Source organism: Cebus imitator, unplaced genomic scaffold (genome assembly GCF_001604975.1).
Source record: "Cebus imitator isolate Cc_AM_T3 unplaced genomic scaffold, Cebus_imitator-1.0 Scaffold126, whole genome shotgun sequence".
In the NCBI taxonomy this organism is placed as follows: Eukaryota; Metazoa; Chordata; class Mammalia; order Primates; family Cebidae; genus Cebus; species Cebus imitator.
The window spans coordinates 56,009-68,867 of NW_016107441.1; positions in this window are offsets into that span (position 1 = coordinate 56,009).

The window sequence follows — 12,859 nt, forward strand, 5'->3', positions numbered from 1 at the left end:
TCATTCATTCACTCACCCACTCACTCGCTGCATCCTGCATTCATTCATTCACTCACCCACTCACTCGCTGCATCCTGCATTCATTCATTCACTCAGCCACTCACTCACTCACTGCATCCTGCATTCTTCCACCCAACTGCTGGCCCACTGTCGTTTGCTGGTTGCCACCTGAAGGTCAAGAAGCCCTGGCTGGGTGCTGAGGATACAAAGATGCTTCTTGTGCCTTCTTCAATCTGGAGGAGGCACAGATGGCCAGAGTGGAGTAAGTGTGCTGTTTCTAGACGGAAGCAAGGCTGTGGGACACACCGTAGAAGAGGGTGAGGGTGAAGGGTGATCCCTTCCCTACGTGGGTGAAGGGATCTCTGCATGGGTGGTGCCGGAGTTGGGGCTGGAGGAATGAGGAGCTAAGCAGGAGGAGAGCAGGAAGGCTCTGAGACAGCTGCAGATGCTGTGGTCATTCCAGGCTAAAAGTGTGGGGGGTGGCATGGAGATTGGTAGGCCTACATCAGGAAGGGGCTTGTTTCCTAAGGAAGGATCCTGGACCTTCTTTTTCTTTCATTTTTTTTTTCTTGAGACAGAATCTCACTGTGTCGCCCAGGCTGGAGGGCAGTGGCATGATCTCGGCTCACTGCAAACTTTGCCTCCCAGGTGAAGCAATTTTCCTGTCTCAGCCTCCCAAGTAGCTGGTATTACAGGAGTGTGCTACCATGCCCAGCTAATTTGCGGGGAGGGGTTGTCATTTTTTTTTTTTTTTCCTTTTTATGGAGAACCAGGTCTTGCTATATTGCCCAGGCAGGTCTCAAGCTCCTGGGCTCTCAAGCTATCCTCCTGCCTCTGCCTCCCTTAAGAGCTGGGATTACAGGTGTGAGCCACTGTGCCCGACAATTTTTGTATTTTTAGTAGAGATGGGGTTTCACCATGTTGGCTAGGCTGGTCTTGAACTCAAGACCTCAAGTGATCCTCTTGCTTTGGCCTCCCAAAATGCTGGGATTACAGGCATGAGCCACCACACCCAGCCATCCTGGACCTTCTAACACTGATGTCACGCAATGTCCGGGGACTTGATTACAGAACCAAGAGCCCAGAACCACGTCAGGTCCTAGGAAGTGTCCCTTTCTTACCAGGTAGTTCCTCTGGCTATAGCTGCTGGACCCTCCCTCAGTTACAGATGACTGCACTGAGGACTCCGTAAGGTCCCAGCACACCAGGACCTCCATGAGAGCAGGCGCACCCACCATAACCTTGGAGGCAGAGGTTGCAGTGAGGCGGGATCGAGATGTTCTTCTGCTGATGGACATATAACAGCTTTCCCAGGGCGGGTGCAGTGGGACACAGCAGGTTCCTGTGACCTCCCACTCACATCTGATAGCTGCTTCCTTCCTCCACCCTGCACTTCCTTTCAGCTGCTGTTGCCATCAAATAATGTACTCAGCACTTTCCCGGATGTCACACACACATACATACTCTGTCCACTTCCTGATGATATTTTCATTAGAGACAGGGTCTTGCTGTGTTGCCCAGGCTGGACTGTGGTGGCCCAATCATAGCTCACTGTGGCTAAAACTCCTGGCCTCAAGCAGTCCTTCCACCCCAGCCCCCCAAGTAGCTGGGATTAAGGCACAGGCCACCATGCCCAACTGTTTGCTACATATTTTTGGTCTCAAACTAGATTATAAGATATTTATTTATTAAATTTTAAAAAATTCATTGCACTCAGCTGGGCACAGTGGCTGAGGCCTATAATCCCAGCACTTTGGGAGGTCAAGGCAGGAGGTTCACTTGAGCCCAAGAATTCAGGACCAGCCTGGGCAACATAGTAAGACCCCATCTCTACAAAAAATAGGAAAAAAATTAGTCAGGCATAATGGCACACATCTGTAGTCCCAGCTACCCTGGAGGCTAAGGCAAGAGGATTGCTTGAGCCCGGGATGTGAAGACTGCAGTGAGCTGTGATCGCATCACTGCACTCCAGCCTGGGTAACAGAGTGAGCCCCTGTGTCTAAAAATAAAAAATAAAATTGGTGCACTAAAAACTGTAAATTGTCCGGGCATGGTGGCTCATGCCTGTACCCCAGCACTTTGGGAGGACAAGGCCAGTAGATCACCTGAGTTCAGAAGTTCAAGACCAGCCTGGCCAACACAGTGAAACCCCATCTCTAATAAAGATACAAAAATTAGGCCAGGTGTGATGGCTCACGCCTGTAATCCCAGCACTTTCGGAGGCCAAGGCCAGCAGATCACTTGAGGTCAGCAAGACTCCGTCTCAAAAAATAAAAAAAAATCCTCAAACCCTGGCCACATCTCAAACCAATTAAACAGAACCCCTAGAGACGGGCTTCAGGCAGAGTGTATTTTGAATGTGATTAGAAAGTGCAGCCAGGCCAGGCGCAGTGGCTCACCTCTGTAATCTCAGCACTTTGGGAGGCCGAGGTAGGCAGATCACCTGAGGTCAGAGGTTCAAGACCAGCCTGGCCAACTTGGTGAAACCCCTTCTCTACTAAAAATACAAAAATTAGCCAAGTGTGGTTGTGGATGCCTGTCATCCTAACTATGTGGGAGGCTGAGGCAGGAGAATCGCTTGAATGCAGGAGGCAGAGGTTACAGTGAGCCGAGATTGCGCCACTGCACTCCAGCCTGGCAACAGAGTAAAACTATCTCAAAATAAATTAGTAAAATAAAAATAAAAAAACAAAATGTGTGTGGCCAGTGGGAGGCAATACAGGGACAGCCAGACAAGGCCTCTGTCCTGCAAAGCCTCCTGATGGAAGTGGGTGGAGAAGAACACAACAGAATTCTCCTGCACAGAATAAAGCCAGGGCTACAGGTAGAAGCGTGAGGGCTGTGGTGGGAAACGGCAGTGAGAATAATCGGCTCTAATTCAGAATACCTGCTGGAGAGGAGATGCGGTCCTAGCAGGTCCTGAGCTCTGTTGCTGGACACCTCTCGTGTTTGCAGAGTTCCTTGGGAATATGACTGACATACGTCTGCCTTCAGTAGATCCTCCACAAAGAATACTATTCCTGTTTATTCAGGGAACAGTAAAAAGAAAATGGAATTTCTCATTTCTTTTTTGAGAGGAGTCTCACTCTTATTTCCCAGGCTGGAGTGCAATGACGCAATCTCGGCTCACTGCAATCTCCACCTCCCAGGTTCAAGTGATTCTCCTGCCTCAGCCTCCTGAGTGGCTGGGATTACAGGCACCTACCACCATGCCCAGCCAATTTTTGTATTTTAGTGGAGGCAGGGTTTCACCATGTTGGCCAGGCTGGTCTTGAACTATTAACTTCAGGTGATCCACCAGCCTCTGCCTTCCAAAGTACTGGGATTACAGGCATAAGCCACCGTACTCAGCCCACAACATTTGTTTTTAAGTGATGGGGTCTTGCTCTGTGGCCCAGGCTGGAGTACGGTGGTGCAATCATAGCTCACTGAAGCTTCAAACTCTTGGGCTCAAGCACTCCTTTCACCCTGGCCTCACAAAACACAGATTGTAGGCATGAGCCACTGCCCTAGCCATTTTAGTAACTCCTTTTTTTTAAAGATGGGGTTTCACCATGATGGCCAGTCTGGTCTTGAACTCCTGGCCTCAGGTGATCCACCCACCTCGGCCTCCCAAAGTTCTATGATTATAGGTGCGAGCCACCGCGCCCGGCCCAATAACTCTTTTTGAAAGCTCTTTAGCAGGATTTAGGAACCCTTGCATTTTAGGGGGACAGCTGATAATAGCCTTTTCTGCACGTTCTCCTGTGTAGTTGAATTCCGACTCCCATCCTCCACATGCTAAGTTCTGTCCGTTTGCCTAGCTAGTTCTCATTTTCCTAAATGAAAAGCAATAAATGTGACTCAAGAAACGGATTAACCGTCATAATATAATTAGGTTCTAGCTACTAAGCAAACAGTTTTAGAAATGAGAAATTCCAGGCTGGGTGCAGTGGCCTGTAATCTCAGCACTTTGGGAGCCTGAGCGGGACAGATCACCTGAGGTCAGGAGTTTGAGACCAGCCTCGCCAACGTGGTGAAACCCTGTCTCTACTAAAATTACACAAATTAGCCAGGCATGGTGGCAGACGCCTGTAATCCCAGCTACTCAGGAGGCTGAGGCAGGAGAATCACTTGAATCTGGGAGGTGGAAGTTGCAGTGTAAGCCAAGATTGTGCCACTGCACTCCAGCCTTGTGATCCACCTACCTTGGCCTCCCAGAGTGCTGGGATTACAGGTGTGAGCCCCCGTGCCTGGCCAAGATCATCCTTCTTTAGCCTGCCAAGTAGCTGGGACTATAGCATTTGTCGTTTACCCAGGCATGGTATAGTCTCAGCTACAGGCTTTTTATTTTTTTATTTTTTTTCTTTGAGACATAGTCTTGCTGTGTCACCCCAACTGGAGTGCAGTGGCGTGATCTCGGCTCACCACAACCTCTGCTTGCCAGGTTCAAGCAATTCTCCTGCCTCAGCCTCCCGAATAGCTGGAACTACAGGTATCTGCCACCACGGCTGGCTAATTTTTTACATTTTTAGCAGAAATGGGATTTCACCATGCTGGCCAGGTGGTCTCGAACTCCTGACCTTGTGATCCTCCCACCTTGGCCTCCCAAAGTGCTGAGATTACAGGTGTGAGCCACCTTGCCTAGCCAAATTTTATCATTTATTTATTTATTTATCACCCTGTTCCCAGGTGCCAGGCTGGAGTGCAGTGGCATGATCTAGGCTCACTGCAACCTCTGCCTCCTAGGTTCAAGCAATTGTCCTACCTCAGCCACCCGAGTAGCTGGGACTATAGGCACGTGCCACCATGCTCAGCTAATTTTTGTGTTTTAGTAGGAGTTTCATGATGTTGGCCAGGATGGTCTTGATCTGTTGATCTCATGATCTGCCCGCCTCAGCCTCACAAAGTGCTAGGATTACAGGTGTGAGCCACCGCCCAGCTCTTTTTATTTTTTGTAAAATGGGGTCTCATTGTATTGCCCAGGCCAGTCTCAAACTCAAGCTATCCTCCTGCCTTGGCCTCCCAAAGTGCCAGGATTACAGGCATGAGGCACCATGCCTGGTCCACTGTTTTTATAGAAACCATTTTTTAAAGACAGTTTTGCCCTCTTGACCAGGCTGGGGCACAGTGGTGCAATCAGAGCTCACTGCAGCCTCAATCTGCTGGGCTCAAGCAATCTTCCTGCCTCAGCATCCCAAAGTGCTGGGTCTATAGGCATGCACCACCACAGCCAGCAGCAGTGGAAAAGTTTTGAGGTCCATAACAGAAAAAGCTTAGGTTTCCTGGAATTGATTATTACTAGAAACAGGGAAGTTAAAAACTCTGCTAGTGAGGAATTTTAGAAGGAAATGAGGAATGTGGTATAGTAAACCTAAATCTTTGGCTGGGCACAGTGGCTCACGCCTGTAATCTCAGCACTCTGGGAAGCTGAGGCGGGGAGATCACAAGGTCAGGAGTTCAAGACCAGCTTGACCAACATGGTGAAACTCCATCTCTACTAAAAATACAAAAATTAGCCAGGCATAGTGGCACACACCTGTGATCCCCGCTACTCAGAGCCGAGGCAGGAGAACTGAACTGAACTGCCTGAACCTGAAAGGCGGAGCTCGCAGTGAGCCAAAATCTCACGATGGCACTCCAGCCTGGGCAACAGAACAAGACTTCGTCTCTCAAAAAAAAAAAAAAAAAAAAAAAACCAAACCTAAATCTTTTTAGAGGATGCCTAAATGGTCACAAACAGGCTCTTGGTAGCAATACAGACGTAAAAGGTGTGGCTGGTATGGTGAGGGCTCAGAAGGTGATGAGTACTATCAGGCCAGGCACAGTGGATCATGCCTGTAATCCCAGCACTTTTGGAGGCTGAGGTGAGTGGATCGCTTGAGCTCAGGAATTCGAGACCAGCCTGGGCAACATGGCAAAAACCTATCTCCACAAAATACACCCCCACCAAAAAAAAATTAGCTGGATGTGTTGGCAAGTATCTGTAATCTCAGCTGCTCAGGAGCTGAGGCATGAGAATTGCTTGAACCTAGGAGGCAGAGGCTGCAGTGAGCCAAGATTGTGCCACTGCACTTCAGCCTGGTCAATAGAGCAAGACTTTGTCTCAAAAAAGAAAAAAAAAATAGGCCAGACGAGGTGGCTCATGTCTGTAATCCCAGCACTTTGGGAGGCCGAGGCAGGCGGATCATGAGATTAAGAGTTCGAGACCACCCTGGCCAATGTAGTGAAACCCTGTCTCTACTAAATATACAAAAAATTAGCCAGGCATGGTGGCAAACGCCTGTAATCCCAGCTACTCAAGAGGCTGAGGCAGGAGAATTGCTTGAACCTGGGAGGCAGAGGTTGCAGGGAGCCAGGATCCCGCCATTGCACTCCAGCTGGGGTGACAGAATGAGACTCCACCTCAAAATGAATAAATAATAAAAATATTAAAGAAGGTAATGAGGAATATGTTCTTGGAAACTGGAGAAAAGAAGACCTATTATGTAGTCTCAGAAAGCTTAGCGGGAGTATGTCTTTGAGTTATATGCAAAGCCAAACTCATAAATGATAATATTGGATATTTAACTGAGAAGATTTCCAAGCCACGTATTGAAAATGAGGACTGGTTTCTTCTTGCTGCTTATAGTAAAATGTAAGAGGAGGCCAGATGCAGGGCCTCAGGCCTGTAATCTCAGCACTTTGGGAGGCTGAGGCAGACGGATCATGAGGTCAAGAGATCGAGACCATCCTGGCAAATATGGTGAAACTTCATCTTTCCTAAAAATACAAAAATTAGCTGGGCATGGTGGTACGTGCCTGTAATCACAGCTACTCAGGAGGCTGAGGCAGGAGAATCACTTGAACCTGGGAGGCGGATGTTGTGGTGAGCCGAGATCACTCCATTGCACTCCAGCCTGGGCCACAGAGCAAGACTCCATCTCAAAAAAAAAAGAAAAGAAAAAGAAAGTAATACTGAGTGCTTGGGAACACAGCAGGTATACGGCGGCTTACCATGTATACTCTACATCATATTGCCTAGTTCACACACAGCTGTGTTGTTACGGAAACACGTTGTTTTTCCTCCAGGGCTCCTGGCTCATAACTCCGTGGCCCTCGCTACAGTCTTTTGTGATGATGTTTGCTGTGTGAGGACTCGGGCAGCCTCTGACCTTCTCCTGGTCTCCTTCTGCCTGCCCCAAGGCAGGACTCTAATCTTCTCCCACCTTTCTGACTATGGGCCTTAAGGCCCTTCCCAGGGGGGAAGGAATGCTGACTTCATGAAGCCTCCAGAAGAAGCCAAGAGGACGGGTAGTGGAGCTTCTGAATGCATAACACAGGGTGGTTTCTGGAAAGCAGCATGCGGAGGAGTATGGAAGCTCCACGCCCCTGCCTCAGACCTAGCCCTAGTTAGCTCTTCATCCATATCTTTTGCAATATTCTTTTTCTTTTTATTTTTTTGAGACAGAGTCTCTCCCACTCTGTGGCCCAGGCAGGAGTGTGGTGGCGCAATCTTGGCTCACTTCAACCTCCGCCTCCCGGGTTAAACTGATTCTCCTGCTTCAGCCTCCTCAGGAGCTGGAATTACAGGCATGTGCCACTATGCCGGGCTAATTTTTGTATTTTTAGTAGAGATGAGGTTTTGCCATGTTGGCCAGGCTGGTCTCAAGCTCCTGATCTCAAGTGATCTGCCCACTTTGGCCTCCCAAAGTGCTGAGATTATAGGTGTGAGCCACTGCGCCTGGCCCTTTTTTCGTTTCTTTCTTTCAATTTTTTTTTTTTGAGACAGAGTTTCGCTCCTGTTGCCCAGTGGTGTGATCTCGGCTCATTGCAACCTCCACCTCCCAAGTTCAAGTGATTCTCCTGCCTCAGCCTTCCCAGTAGCTGGGATTACAGGCACCCACCACCATACCCATCTAATTTTTTTGTATTTTTAGTACAGACAGAGTTTCACTATGTTGCCCAGGCTGGTCTTGAACTCCTGACCTCAAGTGATCTGCCCGCCTCAGCCTCCCAAAGTGCTGGGATTACAGGTGTGAACCACCACGCCTGGCACTTTTGCAATATCCTTTCTGATAAACCAGTAAATGTATGCACTTCCTGGAGTGCTGTGGGCCACTCTAACAAATTAATCGAACTCCAAAAGGGGGTCCTGGGAACCGCAACATGATACCAGTCAGTCAAAAGTTCGAGAGGCCCAGACTTACGATTAGAACCTGGGGGGATAGGTAGTCTTGGGAACTGAGCCCCTAACCTGTGGCATCCAACTCTGTCTCCAGGCAGACAGTATCAGGGCTGAATGGAGGACACCCAGCTGGCACCTGCTGCTTGGCGTGTGGGAAACCCCCACACATTTGGTTACAGAAGCCTTCCTCTGTGTTGATTGCTGCGGGAGAATGAGAATACAGGAAAATCACGGCTTTTCCTAAAACAACAGTGAAGCAAGAAAAAGAAAAGAATGCATACAGATAGAAAAGAAAATTAAATCATAACCAATATAATAGACATAGAAAATTCCACACAGGCCGAGCATGGTGGCTCACGCCTGTAATCCCAACACTTTGAGGGGCTGAGGTGGCCGGATCATTTGAGGTCTGGAGTTCGAGACCAGCCTGGCTCACATGGTGAAACCCCATCTCTACTAAAAATACAAAAATTAGCTGGGTATGGTGGCGGGCTCCTGTAATCCCAGCTACTTGTGAGACTGAGGCAGGAGAATCACCTGAACCCGGGAGGCGGAAGTTGCAGTGAGCCAGGATTGCACCACTGCATTCCAGCCTGGGCAATAGAGCAAGACTCTGTCTCAAAAAGAAAGAAAAGAAAATTAATTCAGAATCAATACCAATATAATAATCTACATAGAAAATTCCATTGAATCCAGAAAGGCTACTAGACTAATAACCTGATTTAGCCAGATTATAAAATACAACATCAAATATAAAATTCTATTATATTTCTTTTTTATTTGTTTTTGAGATGGAGTTTTGCTCTTCTTGCCCAGGCTGGAGGGCAACAGCACAATCTTGGCTCACTGCAACCTCCGCCTCCTGGGTTCAAGCGATTCTCCTGCCTAAGCCTCCTGAGTAGCTGGGATTATACACACCCACCACCACACCCAGCTAATTTTGTATTTTTAGTAGAGATGAGGTTTCTCCATGTTCATCAGACTGGTCTTGAATTCCTGACCTCAGGTGATCTGCCCACCTTGGCCTCCCAAAGGGCTGGGAACCACCACACACAGTCAAAATTCTATTATATTTCTATATACTAGCAGTGTACTATTGGAAAATAAACTTTTAAAAATACCAATATAAAATAATAAATAAAATAAATAAATAAAGACCAATAACGTTTAAAAACAGGAAATACAGACAGTCTGGAGGCTGAGGCACAAGAATTGCTCGAACCTGGGAAACGGAGGTTGCAGTGAGTCAAGATCACACCACTGCACACTGCACTCCAGCCTGTAACATAGTGAGACTCTATTTCAAAAATAAAATAAAAAAGAATACTTAGGGGTAAATTTTAAAAGATAATACAAGGCCAGGTGTGGTGGCTCACTCCTGCAATCCCAGCACTTTGGGAGCAGAGGCAGGAGGATGGCTTGAGGCCAGGCATTTGAGACCAGTGTGGGCAACATAGCAAGACCCTGTCAGCTGGACGCAGTAGCTCATGCCTGTAATTCCAACACTTTCGGAGTCTGAGGTGGGCGGATCACAAGGTCAGGAGTTCGAGACCAGTCTGACCAACATAATAAAACCCTGTCTCAACTAAAAATACAAAAAATTCGCCAAGTGTGGTGGTGTGTACCTGTAATCCCAGTTACTCGGGAGGCTGAGACAGGAGAATTGCATGAACCTGGGAGGCGGAGGTTGCAGTGAGCCAAGATTGCACCATTGCACTCCAGCCTGGGCGACAATGAGAGACTCCGTTTCAAAAAAAACAAAGACCCTGTCTCTACAAAAAATAAACAAACATTAGCTGGGCATGGTGACTTGCACTGGTAGTTCCAGCCGCTTGGCAGGCTGAGGTGGGAGGATCGCCTGAGCCTAGGAGGCAGAGGTTGCAATGAGCCAAGATCTTGTCACTGTACTCCAGCCTGGGTGACAAAGCCACATCCTGTCTCAAAATATATATACACACAAAATATATATATATATATATATATATATACACACACACACATACATGTATATACATATATATGTATATATATAATATATACAGATATATATATACATGTTTATACGTATGTGTATATATAGATTTTGTGTGTGTATATATATACAAACACACGAAAAACAAAGAAAATTACAAAGCCTTGCTGAAATATATATATTTAACAACTATATATAATCACATTAAATAAACAAATATGTATGTTTAATAAATACATAATACAATTAAATATATAACAGAATTAAAGAAATATGTTTATCTTATTATAAATAGAAATTGAATAAATATCAAATTTAAATAAATATATATAATAAAATAAAGAAAATTACAAAACATTGCTGAGAGAAATTAAGATGACAGATATTTATATTGACATGTTGTTAGGCTGTCAGCAGTAATCAATATAATGTGGTTTGGTCATACAGAGACATATAGATCCAATGAATACATATAGATCCAGTGAATCTGTAACCTCAATGCAGTTCTAGTCCTAGCATGCTTTTTTCACAGATATTTGTGTGTGCTGTAAATTTTATAAAATTGATAGGTACAAGCAAAACATCTTGGATAAGCAACACAATCTTAGAGAAGGCTGGGTGCAGTGGCTCATGCCTGTGGTCCCAGCATCTAGGGAGGTTGAGGTGGAAGGATCACTTGAGCCCAGGAGTTTCAGACAAGCCTGGACAACTATAGTTAGACCCCATCTCTACAAAAAATTTAAAAATCAGCTGGGTGTGGTGGTGGGCACCTGTAGTCCCAGCAATTTGGGAGGCTGAGACAGGAGGATTGCTTAAGCCCAGGACATCAAGGCTACTGTGAGCTATGGTGGGGCCACTGTATTCCAGCTTCTCTGGAAAGAAAGAAAGAAAGAGAAAGGGATGGAGGGAAGGAGGGAAAGAAGGAAGGAAGAAAGCAAGGAAAGAAGGGAGGAAGGGAGGGAAGGGAAGGGAAGGGGAGGGGAGGGGGGAGGGGAGGGGAGGGGAGGGGAGGGAATAAGGCAGGCCCCGGTGGCTCATTCCTGTAATCCCAGCACTTTGGGAAGCCAAGGCTGGTGGATCACCTGAGATCAGGAGCTTGAGACCAGCCTGGGCAACACGGTGAAACACTGTCTCTACTAAAAATACAAAAAATTAGCCAGACATGGTGGTGAACGCCTGTAATCCCAGCTGCTCAGGAGGCTGAGGAAGAATCGCTTGAATGCAGGAGGCAGAAGTTGCAGTTAGTCAAGATTGCACTGCACTCTAGCCTGGGCAACAACAGCAAAACTTTGAAAAAGGAAAGAAAGAAGGAAGGAAGGAAGGAAGGATCAGGTCTGATGCCTCAAGGATCAAACACGGGAAAAAAAGATAAAAAAAAGAAAAGGAAGGAAGGAAGGAAGGGACTTGGAATCTTACTGTCTGATTTAAAGACTTCTAAAGGTATGGTAGGCTGGGCGCTGTGGCTAAACCTGTAATCCCAGCACTTTGGGAGGCTAAGGTGGGAGGATCGTTCGAGCCTTTTTGGTTATTTTAAATTTTAAAAAATAGAGATGGGGGTCTTACTAGTTGCCCAGGCTGGTCTTGAAATCCTGACCTCAAGTAATCCTCCTGCCTCAGCCTCCCAAAGTGCTGGGATTACAGGTGTGAAACCCTGTACCCAGCCAAGCCCAGGAGTTTGAGACCAGCCTGGGCAACATAGTGAGATCCCAAAAAATAAAACTATGGGCATGGTAGTGCATACCTGGAGTCCCAGCTACTCGGAAGGCTGAGGCGGGAAGATCACTTGAGCCCAGGAGCTCAAGGCTGTGGTGAGCCAAGATTGCGCCACTGCACTCCAGCCTGAGTGGCAGAGTGAGACCCTGTCTCTAAATAAATACATACATAAAGCAGCAGTAATCAAGATAATGTGGTATTGTCATACAGAGACAAATAGATCAACGGAACAGAACAGAGAGCCAAGAAATTAACTCATTCACAGATGGTTAATTGATTTTCAATAAACATGGCAAGGCAATTTAACTGTGTAAAGGATTAATTCAATTAATCTCATTAAATGAATGAATGTGGATTTGAAGAAAAAAGTGAACGTCAACTGTTTCCAGATTCCACAGACAAATATTAACCCAGATCATAGGTCTAAACATAAAAGTTGGCCAGGCACAGTGGCTCATGCCTGTAATCCCAGCACTTTGGGAGGCCAAGGCTGGAGGATTGCTTGAGACTGGGAGTATGAGTCCAGTCTGGGCAACATGCGAAGATGACACCTCTACAGAGATTTAAAAATTAAAAAAAAAAGGTAAAATAGCCAGGTGTGGTGGTGGGTGCCTGTAATCCCAGCTACTCTGCAGGGTGAGGCAGGATAATCGCTTGAATCCAGGAGGCGGAGGCTGCAGTGAGCTGAGATCGTGCCATTGCACTCCAACCTGGGTGACGAGAGCAAGATCCATCTCAAAAAAAAAAAATTTTTCTTTTTTTAAATTAACAGGCAGAGGGGCACACACCTGTAGTCTCAGCTATTTGGAAGGCTGAGGCGGGAGGATCCCTTGAGCCCAGGAGTTCGAGACCAGCTTGGGCAACATAGGGAGGTTTGGTCTCAACAAATAATTTTTAAAAAGGCCAGACACAGTAGCTCACACCTGTAATCCCAGCATTTTGAGAGGCTGAGGCGGGCAGATCAATTGTCAGGAGTTTGAGACCAGCCTGGTCTACACAGTGAAACCCTGTCTCTACTAAAAATGCAG